The sequence below is a fragment of the Macrosteles quadrilineatus genome, unplaced genomic scaffold (assembly GCF_028750875.1).
Source record: "Macrosteles quadrilineatus isolate MER2022 unplaced genomic scaffold, UCM_ALF_1.0 Scaffold_894__1_contigs__length_26692, whole genome shotgun sequence".
Taxonomy (NCBI): domain Eukaryota; kingdom Metazoa; phylum Arthropoda; class Insecta; order Hemiptera; family Cicadellidae; genus Macrosteles; species Macrosteles quadrilineatus.
This window is the reverse complement of record NW_026543487.1, coordinates 14365-26693: the sequence shown is the minus strand read 5'-3', so window position 1 is coordinate 26693 and position 12329 is coordinate 14365. Positions and strand designations below refer to the sequence as shown.

At 35.5% G+C, this 12329-nt stretch overlaps 1 long non-coding RNA gene across 1 annotated transcript; it reads left to right on the top strand.

Moving 5' to 3' along the window:
* Positions 1-3561: 3561 nt before the first annotated feature.
* On the top strand, positions 3562-9492 carry LOC128982650 (uncharacterized). Its single transcript, XR_008489704.1, has 3 exons — positions 3562-3922; positions 5832-5962; positions 9388-9492. It is a non-coding gene; the product is annotated as an uncharacterized LOC128982650 (long non-coding RNA).
* Positions 9493-12329: the final 2837 nt, after the last annotated feature.

Below are 12329 nucleotides of genomic sequence, written 5' to 3'. Positions count from 1 at the left end.
TAACCAAACAAACCTAGTGATGTAACTAGATTTGTTTTTAATGATATCACTAAACATCAGTATAGTCATTAGAAATAACTAGGATTAAATTGTTAATCATTAGGTTTCTACTGACATCACTATAATCATCAAGCCAGTCACTAGAAGTCATTAGAAAATTTAGTGATATAAACTTAAAATCACTACAATTGTTAGTTAAATGTGAAAGATTCAAAACTGACTGTTGGGTACAGCCAAGCAAACTCAATATGATGTAATACAATAATTTATTTCCTTATATTTAAATTTGAATGTATATTAGTGTTACAAGGTACATTGATCTGAGCTTAAAAACCCCTTTTGATGCTTTGTCAAAGAAAGTAGAAAAATTGGGAATGTTATTTAAAATATATGAGGTGAACTTTAAATAAAACTTTATTGAATTATAATATTTTTGGAATCCTAACCTGTTTAGTAGTTTTATTCATTTATTTGCGGTACAACCATTTTTAAAGGGTTGACATGCTGACATTATAATGCAATATTGAAAGATTGTGATTCAAGATGAATGAAAAGTGATTAATGAACCCAAGTGAGATACTACGCCGATTTTAAAATATGCATTTTGCTGCAGATTTGTAGGCGAGTGAATTGTCGGCTGGGAATCTGTAACGTACAGGTTGTTACCTGTCCGCGCACACGGCCGACTAAAAAATCGGCCAGTCGCCGATCTTTCATTGTACAGTATTTCAATAACTATAAGATCTTTACAACCATTAAAACATGCTTAGTCAAATTTTTGTAAGTTTTGTTTCCAAGTTTACCCCTATTCAATCAAAGCTGTATTACCATATATTATTAACAGGTATTTTTTAGAAAGAAATTGTCCAAAAATCCGTTGTCCAACTTATAGTAACAGTTTATCAAAACTTTCAACAGAAATTCTATAGCAATAAAAAATTTTTTAATGTCATCACGTAAACAGTGTGCAGTTTATAAAACAGCCCATTTTAAAGTCTCTAACTTGCTATCCGATGAACAAAATATTTACAAAAACTTCTTTTTTCTTTGATCTAAATAGAAGAGCACAAACATAGGTTAATTCAACAAAGTCCATTTTAGGATACCTTAACAATGCACTCAAAAAAATTCATTTCTTGACTAAAAATCGCCACGTGTGCGCCTAAACATAAAAATCGCCACGTGTGCGCCTAAACATAAAAATCAACTGTGTGCGCTTAGCCAACAATTTAAGTGTTTAATTGTAAAACTTCAATTGACTTCACTGTCCGGCCGCTCGAACGTGCGGATGTCCACATCTAACCCTCCCAGACAGTTTCAACCCCCAAAAAATGTCCCGGAAGACCTAACGCAGCCAAACGTGGACGCCCGAAAGTTTTGGAAACTACACGGGAAGAGCAAGTGCAGGCGGCTAAAAGGAATTATAGGGGGACGCACACTCAAATCAAATCAGGTATAACAAAAAACAATACTCCAAAGACCACCCTGAGGTAAATAGAGCGGCTGTTGGGCGTTTTGCCAAACGCACCCTGAGGTCAACAAGGCAGCTGTTGGGCGTTTTGCCAAACGCACCCTGAGGTCAAGAGGACAGCTGTTGGGCGTTACAGCCAAACGTACCCTGAGGTCAACGGGCGGCTTTTAAGCGTTACAGCCAAACACACCCTGAGGTCAACAGGGGAGCTGTTGCTCGATATAGCCAAGGAAATCCTGACGCCTCTCGACAAAGGGTGCAGATTTTCCAGTTACATAATCCTTTGCTGTCTCACCTTCGTCACTTGCCAGCTACACTTGCTCGGCATATTTCTCAACACCGTCCTATGGGGTCTTGCGAGGGAGAGTTGTTGAACGATATTCCAGCTTTTAGTCTAAAAAAATTAGTCTTTGGGACAGTGAAATCTTCAAGTGTACCTACTGTGGGGCTAGGCTTTTTGAGGAGGAAAAGTGTTGGAAGAAGTGGTTTTGCGGACAAGGGGCATACACCGTCCTTGATCTAAGTCCTCTTGATGAAACCTTCTATTCCGATCGTTGTTTTCTCGACAGGGCTGGTGCTTACAACGACCTGTTTGCGTTTTGTGCCTTAGAAATATCTGTTGGGTATAGACACTCCAGTGGTAAGTATATCTTGATCGAAGGGAGAATGTACCACCAGATAAACAAAATATTAAAACCATTAGCATAACCTCAAAATATGGTCCTACTGCTGTTAGGCAAGGTGGAGTTGGAATTATCACGTTGATAAGATTGTTCAGTAGGCCTAAACCCACTGAAATTACTTTCATTGTCATGATTGTCATTTATTAATTCTTCGTCAGTGTCAAATGAACCTACATCTGAAGTATCTGAACTTTCAGTTGTCAAAAGTATCAAGGTCTAAATGGAAAAGCTCTGAGTCTACAGACTTAATCAGGACTATCATTTCATTTGACCTATCAACGATTTGGCAATCTACAATTTCATATCAACATACTAACTTTTACTACAAAACAAAAACCTGACAAATAGGCCTACTCAATAAACAACACAATAAGAGCCACAGACGACAAATGAAACTAATGTAAACATTACTAATGAATGATGATTGAATGGATCACAGCTGAGTTGCAAAGAGGACTGTTACAGTGCATAGAGGAACAATAGTAGCCTATTAAAACGTATTTTGGTAGGTGTACTGGGAAGTGGTTTTATTTTAATACTGTATACTTTGAAAAGTGATTATTCTTCAACTGCAAGTCCATATTAGTATAGTTCCCTAAAAATATCAATTTACGATTTGCACAAACTATAGTGCTTTCGTCATCCGTAATGAAGAAAGAGGTGGGGAACGCAGGAACCGGAAAGACAACAGAACAAGTACAAACCAAACCCATAGAGGAATTAAATTATCTAAGTCACGGAAATATAATTAATCACTATTTATTGACTTTTTATAGTCATTTTGCACTGCATGTATATTTTGCTCAGCATGTTTTTTTTTACGCTCTAAAAACAACACAAATTTGGTAATACATAATACGTTTATATCTAATTTAAACATGTTAAAATTATGCATGTTATGCATATGGACACGTCAAAAAGTGGATTACATGTTGCAAAAACACAAGTGAGAGATAATAAAGTACATAACACATTCAGGCATTAAACAAAATAGTCAAAAAAGTCAAATACGTAGAGTAATAATTATTAATTAAAACATAAATTTTGTCTTACAACTCTTAAGATCATACTATTAAAGTAGACTATATACATGTTAAATAATGTGGTGTAGTAATAATAGAGATCGATGGGTAATTGCAACTATAATTTCAACATGTAGCCTATATTTTTATTTAGTGCATAAAAAAACACGCTATGAAAAACAAACACGCTATGCAAAATATACACGCAGTGCAAAATGACTATAAAAGTCAATAAAAAATGTATAATTAATTATATTTCTGTGACATAGATAATTTAATTTCTCTATGGGTTCGGTTTGGATTCTAGTTCTGTTGTCTGTCCTACCCTTGCGTAGTGCGTTCCCTTTCCCTTCCTCTTCCGCCATTATGGACTGGACTACGAAACGAAAGCGATAGTTTGCACCATTCCTACTATACATAATAAGCAATAGTATATTTACAAAATTACATAGAAAAGATTTTAATTTTAAAATACTAGCTACTTGGGATGTATAAAAAAAATAAAATGTAAGCTCGATAAAACAATGGGGGAATTGCGGCACCATCTTCAAATTGAATGCTTTGAATTTTACGTCTAGTTCCCCGTAGCCTAAGCGAAACTGCTCGAATGATGGAAAGCTGGATTTGGATTCTCAACCATCCGATAATTTGGGAGTATGGTTTTCTCCATTTTACAGCCAGGGCTTCGCTTGTTCTCCTCTGAAACGCTTCATATTCTTTGTGGGGGACTCCTTCCGTACTTGCAGGTAAGTTAAATATCTTCAGGCTAGGCCTATGATTAATTATTATCCAGACCTTAAGTTAGGCAAGAATCGCTTTAGTTTTGATCACACTTTAACAGGTGCCTTACTCTCAAATAGGCTAGATGTAGGCTACTCATTCTCAAATAAGTTAGCATATTTAATTTTGTTAGCCAATTGTTTTAACTTTAGTAGACCTATAAGTTACTAGCCTAGGCTAGAAGTGGAGTGGGCCTAAATGACACAAGGCCTAATCAGCATACACCTTTTGCTAGGTAAAATAGGCCTAGCCTAGGCTTTTAAGTAGGCCTCTAGGCTAGGCCTAGTAGTGTCCGAAGTGACGACTCGCGTAGGTATTACTTGACTCGAGTCAAATCGACTCATGACGAAGGTAATTTGTCAAATAAGTTAGGTAGGTACCGTGACTCACCCAAATACCGCGATTCTTAATTTTTCTCACCAATATCAAAAATATTGCTGGTAAAATACGTTTAAACTTCATATAAGAAGTAAATTCAACTTTAGGAGTTTAAATGTCTGACGGCTGCTGGATCCATGTCATCTGGCTCATTTATCAGTTTGAATGTTGACGTTTCTTGAAACAGGTGTTTTCGTTATGTTTTCTATAAGGACTCATGACTATGTCAACTACTTAGAGTTTTGAATTGAGTCAGACGCAATCAACTTGGTGCCATTGTGAAACCTCAGCCAACACAGGTGAGTTCGGGGGTTGCATTTTAAGTTAGTTAACGTTCTACATTTACTGCAATATGTGAGTAAATGTAAGACGTAAACTGAAGTGTAGCCAGTTCGGACCAACTCGCAGCGTAACAATTATCAGTTATTATAAGTTTAGTAATATAGTTTGGCGAGTCGGCTCGAATCGCATTTAGCCAATAACTTATCGTTTAAGTTTTGCGAGTCAAATCATTAACTACGCTACGAGTTCATATAGGTTCGGCTTTCTCAGCATAAGCTCGTTTCTAACTTACCCTTACTGCATTCCCCTTTGAGCCAATAGTGTTTAAGTTTTGTGAGTAAACTTGTTACATTCCAAGTTCGTGTAGGTTCGTTTTTTTCCGTACAAGTTTGTTTAAGCGTTTAAGTTTTGGAAGTCGACGAGTTGAGTCAACTCGTTACATTAGTTTTAGGTTCGGGCAGGTTCGGTTTTCTCTGTACAAGTTCGTTTTTGACTCACTTTGAGCCAATAGCGTTAAAGTTAAGTTTTGGGAGTTAACGAGTTGAGTCAACGCATTACGTTCCGAGTTGGTGCAGTTTCGGCCTTCTCGGTACGAGTTTGTGTCTTTGGTCTACTAGCTCCGCATTGTTCTGGCTGGCAGTAAGTTAGGCATAAACTCTTGAGCTCGAGTTAAGTTATGGATGAGTTGACTGGAGTCAACTCGACTCATCACATCACTAAGGCCTAGGTTACGGTGAGTTATACAATTTGACTCACAGAGGCTAAGCCTGAGGATAGCTCCGGCCAGAGGAACAACTAAGTTAGCCTGTAACCATCAATGCTAAGAATGGATGTGTATTTCCTAAGTTTTTGCCTTTTAAGATAGATTTTTCTGTTATTCGGCTATTGTATAAGCAGGCCTACCAAGCAGACAATGATTTAATTGATTTGAAATGTAGTTTTTCTAAGGAAGTCATAAAGTTTTGTTTTGACTGGCTTTTTAATCATAAAATTTGACATGCCTAGACCTAGCCTATCTCAGGGACATAAATTGCTTCTGAGTAACTTATTTTTCTCTAGTTAACTTACCTGCTATTGAACTTATTGTACTTAGGCATTTAAAACATCTGCAGGCAAGGTGATTGGTCTATAGGTAGGTATGAACCAGCATCTCCCGCCATTAATGGCTGTTAAATATCAAAATATGTACCCCAAATAAGGTGATTATTTTTCTAGACACAGAAGAAGAGATGGAGGAGAAGATAGACAAAACAAGAACAAGGTGCACAAACACCAAGTTTGCCGTTGATGCTGACGAGGGAACTAGCCTATAGGCCTTGCGAGAAGTTAGATAAAAAGCAAGTACCGTAAGTAAAATACAAACTAAGTTATCACAAATGCTAATTTATTTTACTGTTGTTCTGTGGAGAAACCTATATTTGATCTTGAAAAGCTTTAGGCTAAGCAACATATTGGGAGTAAATTAGGTTAAGTTTACAAGCACCTTACCTTGCTTGTGACTTGTTATATGGCTATCCATTAATAACTTAACTCAGGGCCGATTGCCGATTAACCGGATAGGCACGGTAGGCACTTGCCTAGGGCGCGAGGTAAATGGCTTTTTTGGGGGGCGCCAAGAATTGAAAAATAAAAAAAATTGGTGGTTGTATTTGCATGTGAAATCAGGGAAAATTGAAAATTCCAGCTATAACTACAAAATTAACGCATAATCGGTCAAAAAAAGTCACACATCATTCCTGGATTTCCTGGTCGGTGGACACCCTGTAATATATAGCCTATTGCAAATGGGCGCTAAGACTATTAGTTGTGCCTAGGGTGCTTAGAGGGTCAAAAACGGGCCTGATTAACTCTTTATGTGCTATGCGGGATATATCATTGTCCATCTTTTTCCCGAAGAGTACTATGGAACGATATATCGTTGTTCGTGTTTCATCCGAATATGCTATGCGATGATATATATCGTGCCGGTGTGACTTTTGATCGTGTGAGTATAAATAATGGGCATATCGGTTGACTCGGTTGTTGTTTCGAAACAGCGATGGTTTCTTTTGAGTCCTCATACGATTGAGGCCTGATATATAGTTCCTTAGCACTTTTGAGATGAAACATTTGATTTTTATCGATTTTTCTCGCACACTAGATTTAGCCCCCGTGTCAGGCATAACACTTTTCGGACAAAATATAAGTAGGTATACTACAACTCTAGCATTTTTTTAGAAATTTACAAAGAAATTCTAGTTTGGGTTAAACAATTAAGTTTTTGGTAAGTTAACTGTTCAGTAGGCATTTTACGATTTGCACTCTCATCGTTTTATTTTGTTTATTTTTGATTGTTAATAAAATTTACCTCAAGTAAAATAAAACATAAATCATGAATTAAATACAATAGGTTTATCAATTACTTAGGCCTCATTCATATTTACTTAGGCTTCATTCATATTTATATTTCCAATAGTACATTTCAAGTCAAATCGATTAAGTTAAAAAATAGTTCAAGTAATATTTTTTTTTTTATTTAAGATGTAACTAGGCCAAGCCTAAAAACATTTATAATTCTAAACACTCAACACTTAACTTGACTGTTTTTTTCTACATTTTTTTGGCACACTCGTTAATGACATTGTCAAAGTTCATTTTTAGAGTTACATCACTCTCTGTACACAAGATTTTAAATGGTTTGGTTTAGTCTGTTAAAGTGTTGGCCTAATCCGACAGTTCCTGCAGGCACAGTTTTTAATTCATAAAAAATGAAATAGGCTACTTATTTTAGGCTTTTTTTAACATATTTTCACTGCCCAAAAGCTTTTTTCCACTCTCTTTATAAACTCACTGCTAAATTTGGTTTTTTGCTCATTTCACACAAACAGTGTGTGAATGTAAAAATAAAATATCTCGTTTAATAAAAATAAAATTATAAACAAAAACATGACAGTAAATTTAGTTTACTAACCAACTGATAATATGTTTCTCACTCGAGCAAAGAGAACTGACATTGGTGAGTAATGAAAAAATTACATTGATAATTAATTACAAATAAAGATTTAAGGCGGATCAAGTAGTGACATATGTAAGCAGTGGCAGTGATGAGTCATGAGGGAGGGAACCAAGAGTGAGGAGGATTCTATAGATTCAGAAAATATTTTCTGTTGCTTGCGCCCAAAAAAAAAAAACTTGCGTCTAGGCTCATTTATAAACGCAGAACTGATGGCGGCCAGTTTTGAAACCGCAGTTTCATTGTCAAACCTCTTGCTTCACAATGGCGGATCCAGAGGGAGGGAAGACATTGGTCTACATTGGTCGAGTAAGCTCGGCCGAAATGGCTCGGCTATTCTTACTTGTCATGTTTTAGAAAAGTGGGTTTACTTTAGTAAAGTTAATTCGGCTGAGTTGACGACTTAAGTTTTGATGATTACAAGTACAGTTATTGTGTAAATTATATGTAAATGCTCCGTAATATAGGTGTTACATTTCAAAAATGCTTGAAAAGGGTGTACAATTTGTTGGTAAAGGAAGTTGATGCATTGGTGAAAGAAAAAAATGAATAGGGAATTGGGCAGATTTTAAAATTATCATTAGTTGTTCTTAATTCAATGATGACCTTGTGTTTTTAATTCTTTGCTTCGCTTCTTGTACTTACACCAAACCATTACTTCCCATATCTTTTACAAGGTTGTCAATTGCTGTTTGTGGCATTTCTTTGTTTTTCTAAGAAGTGCTTTTGAGATTTAACAAAAAATTTGCATCTCGATACAACTCAACAAACTTTAATGTTTCCTCTTCTGTCCACTTAATTTTAAAATATTTTTTAAATCAACTTTAAAATAACAAAAACATGTATAAGATTGCTAAAATGCGACTTGAGACAGCCGACTGAGAGTGGTGGGGGAAGGGCAAGTGCTCGAAATTGGTCGAGTGGCTGTCTCCTGGCCAAAACTACTCGACTTGTCCGCCAGCTGGGTCTGGCACTCGTCTCGCTTGTCAATCGACTCGTGAAATTGTCTTCACTGGTCAAGTTGACGGTAGAGTACTGACTCGCCTGTCTAATCGCTCTTTTACTCGACCAATGTAAATCAGGCTTAAGCGGCAAGGTGCCTTGTTGTGATGAACTATGAAGCTATACACAATAAAAATCCCTAACTTAAAACACAACCCTCGTAACATGTTCCTCTTTGGATATATAGGTTATAACATTTCTTTTGCATTGTTGTTGATGAGTTAATATTTAATTCATGGCTTGTTGTAAGATGTAAAAATATTGCATTTTTGTTTTTCATTGCTAGTTTTTTTTTTTTTAATTAATTTCAGTTTTGTTAATTAACCACTCATTTGAAATTACAAGTTTAGGTTTAGGTATGAGGTCTTGCTCTTTTTACGTCTCTTAATTACTGACATGATTTAAAAATTATATTTCAAGCTCTCAAATCCAGCTTGGGTTAAAAGTAAGTATTTTTACCATTTGAAACCATTTTGTGCTGTTTTGTTTAAATGTACTACTATAGTATAAAAGAGTCCTAAAGTTTAAATTGTAAAACTAATTGAATAGTGTACAATTTTAAAATAGTAAACTATGAATAAATTCTGTTTAGTTTAACTAGGGTATCTATGTAAGTATAAAATATTATTTGTGATTCCAATGTTGGTATTCTATATAATATTATCTTAGAACTTTAGGAATATGTGGTTTTTTAAAGAAGCAATGATTGTCTAAGGATTTATTTGCTCAATGCACAATTTAAAAATAATAAACTTTAATTTGCATTTCCTTTTTAAGGGATCTGAAGCAGCTGAAGTGCCGTATATGTTGCAAGTTCCAAAATCCACTAATGTCTTGAAATGTGTGTTAATTTATTGAAAGTTAGTCATTGTCTTATTGTTATGTTTAAGTGAACTGAAGTTAAAATTTTATAGTTAGCTCAATGTAAATTTAAAAATAATAAACTATTATTTGTTTTTATGTCTATTTTGTTTTCCACCTTTTAGAATTTATCTAGCTAACTAAATTTCAATAGGGGTTTCTAGTGATTTCGTTAGAAACATGAAGTGTCATCACCAAAGGTCAGTAAACTTGTTAAGCTGTATAACAAAACACAAAGTGTTATAACTAATTATCATTAAAAGTATTTAGTTATATCACTAAATATCATCAAAAATAACAAGTTATACCAGTACACATCATTTAAAGGTTTAGTGATATCATTAAAATTGTCTAGTGATATCAGTACACACCATTAAAATGTTTAGTGATATCATTAAAATTGCCTAGTGATATCAGTAAACACCATTACAATATTTAGTGATATCATTAAAATTGTCTAGTGATATCAGTACACACCATTAAAATGTTTAGTGATATCATTAAAATTGCCTAGTGATATCAGTACACACCATTAAAATGTTTAGTGATATCATTAAAAATTTCTAATGGTATCACTAAGTTGCGCTATTGATTTTAGTGATTGATTTCTAGTGATTTTTACTCGTCCCAAATCTCACTACGTATCACTAAATTTTTTTTTAATGATTGCTTAGTGATTCTTCCACTAGGGTGTCCAGCTGTGTTTATGACTACAGTCGCTTTGTCTCAAGTAATTTGTATCTTTGCAACAGTGACGAGAGAGTGACCGGAGTCAGCTGATTTAGTTGAGGTAGGAGCAAATTTGTGTTTGTACTGTAGGAGTAATTTTTACCGTGTATCTTTCCAGTTCTTTCAGGACCTTATACAGTATAATCAACAGTTTGGCTACTAGCCACTCAGTCAAGATTATTACGTTGCTAAAAGTGATTCGGGTTTGGCGGGACATGTACCCGACCTTCTAGATAGAAGTTCCGTTCAAACCATAAGAACAGGAGTCCTCCAATACAGAGGAAGTGTGATAACTTAACTTAATAAATAAAATCGAAATAAAGTGATTCGTCTTAAAGTTGCGTTTTTATCTGTATAAACGTAATTAATAAGATGAAGAAGATGGAAAGATTACATATGTTTACCCTTCTGTCATAAGTATACACGTTAGATTACACGAACATTCGGTGCAATACATTTTTGTTGTAGAATTATTTGTTGTATTTTTGTCGGTTTTGTTGTAGAATTAGCTTTCAGCTGCAACACATTCACCCACACAAAACCTTCAATAATAAACAAGCCGAAATCTGTACCGTAAAAGGTTTCGTTTGAACACAAATTATCGGATTTCGCCGCCCCGAGCATCGGTGACAACGATAATGCGCCAAAGCGGGAAATATCGCACCTGTGCGCGAATATTTAGAGATTTGATTCGCTGCATTATTTGCTGGAATGCAAAAGCCATTGCAAGCGTTGAGTATGCGACACCACTCGGTTCTCAAGTGGTGAAATTATGTGAATGATGAAAAACCACAAGTTGTTTGTATGGATGATTTTGTATAGTTAATGTACAATTTAGAACATTTTAACAGGATTTGATTTTCTGAAAAAATAACTGAGACAACGCTCTCTAGTCGGTCAGCCTTTAACTGTTGGAATCATTTTGTTAATGATGAAAAACCATATGGTTGTTTAAATGTTAAGTTTAACGATTTAACAGCTGATTAGCCTGCAACTTTATAGTAGCACTAGCAGAGTACCCGTCCTTCGTACGGGGTTGGCATATAAGTATCAAATGCTTATAGCAGTTATGAGTGAGGACATGGTTTAAGAAATTTCGGTTCTTTTTGGAGCTCGTTCGCTACGCTCCAGAATTTCTTCAAAATCGAGTTCTGACAAACAAAATAGTTCGTTTAAAAGTTCACACGAGAAAAAGACCGATAGACGTTAGTGGGAGACGAAACGTATTCACTACACTTTGGGTACTATCAAAAGTTCGTGGGTGGCATTAAGTGGCTCTTATGGCTCCTGTGGACCTACATCACACACGGAAGGCGCAGATAGCAGACAATACACACGATTACAGTAAAGTAAGGCAGGAATGTATTTGCATAAAACACGAAGAGCGCGTAACGAACCGCTATCAGAGACACTCTTATCCAATTTATAACAGAAAATTAAAAGAAAAAACCCCGAGATGCATTAAATGGTACATGAAACAAACTCATAAATATGCATTTGTTCTCGACTTTATCGAGAGCCTGGACTTATTTATTTGAGGTGCGCGACTCGGAGCGCATGAGCAGAACAAGTGTTGCCGGTTAATTAACAAAGAGTCGGTATCGCTCGCGAATCGAGCAAATGCTGAACAAATCGAGACTCGACCTGAGACTGTCGTGGACGTTAAATGTATTATACAGTACTGTAGAGATGTATAGCTAGTTACACGCCAGATTGTGTATTATACAATACTGTGGAGATGTATAGCTTAGTTAAAAGTCTGTTGATGTCTTAAGTACTGTGGAGATTTTGTTACAAAGATGTAGCGTGTGTTGGTGTATTATACAGTACTGTGGAGATGTATAACTTAGGTACACATAAGTTTGTGTACTAAACAGTACTGCAGAGATGTATAGCTTAGTCACATGTCTGTTGGTGTCTTATACAGTACTGTGGAGATTTTGTTACATAGATTTAGCGTATGTTGGTATATTATACAGTATTGTAGAGATTTACTACGAAACGATTTTATTGTGAACATATAGCAGAATAAAATATAAAAGTTGCACTGCAATTAAGTGTTAAGTGCAAAGGGAAGAAAACCTCATTTGGTTATAATTAGGGCGTTTGAAAACTTAGTAAAATACACC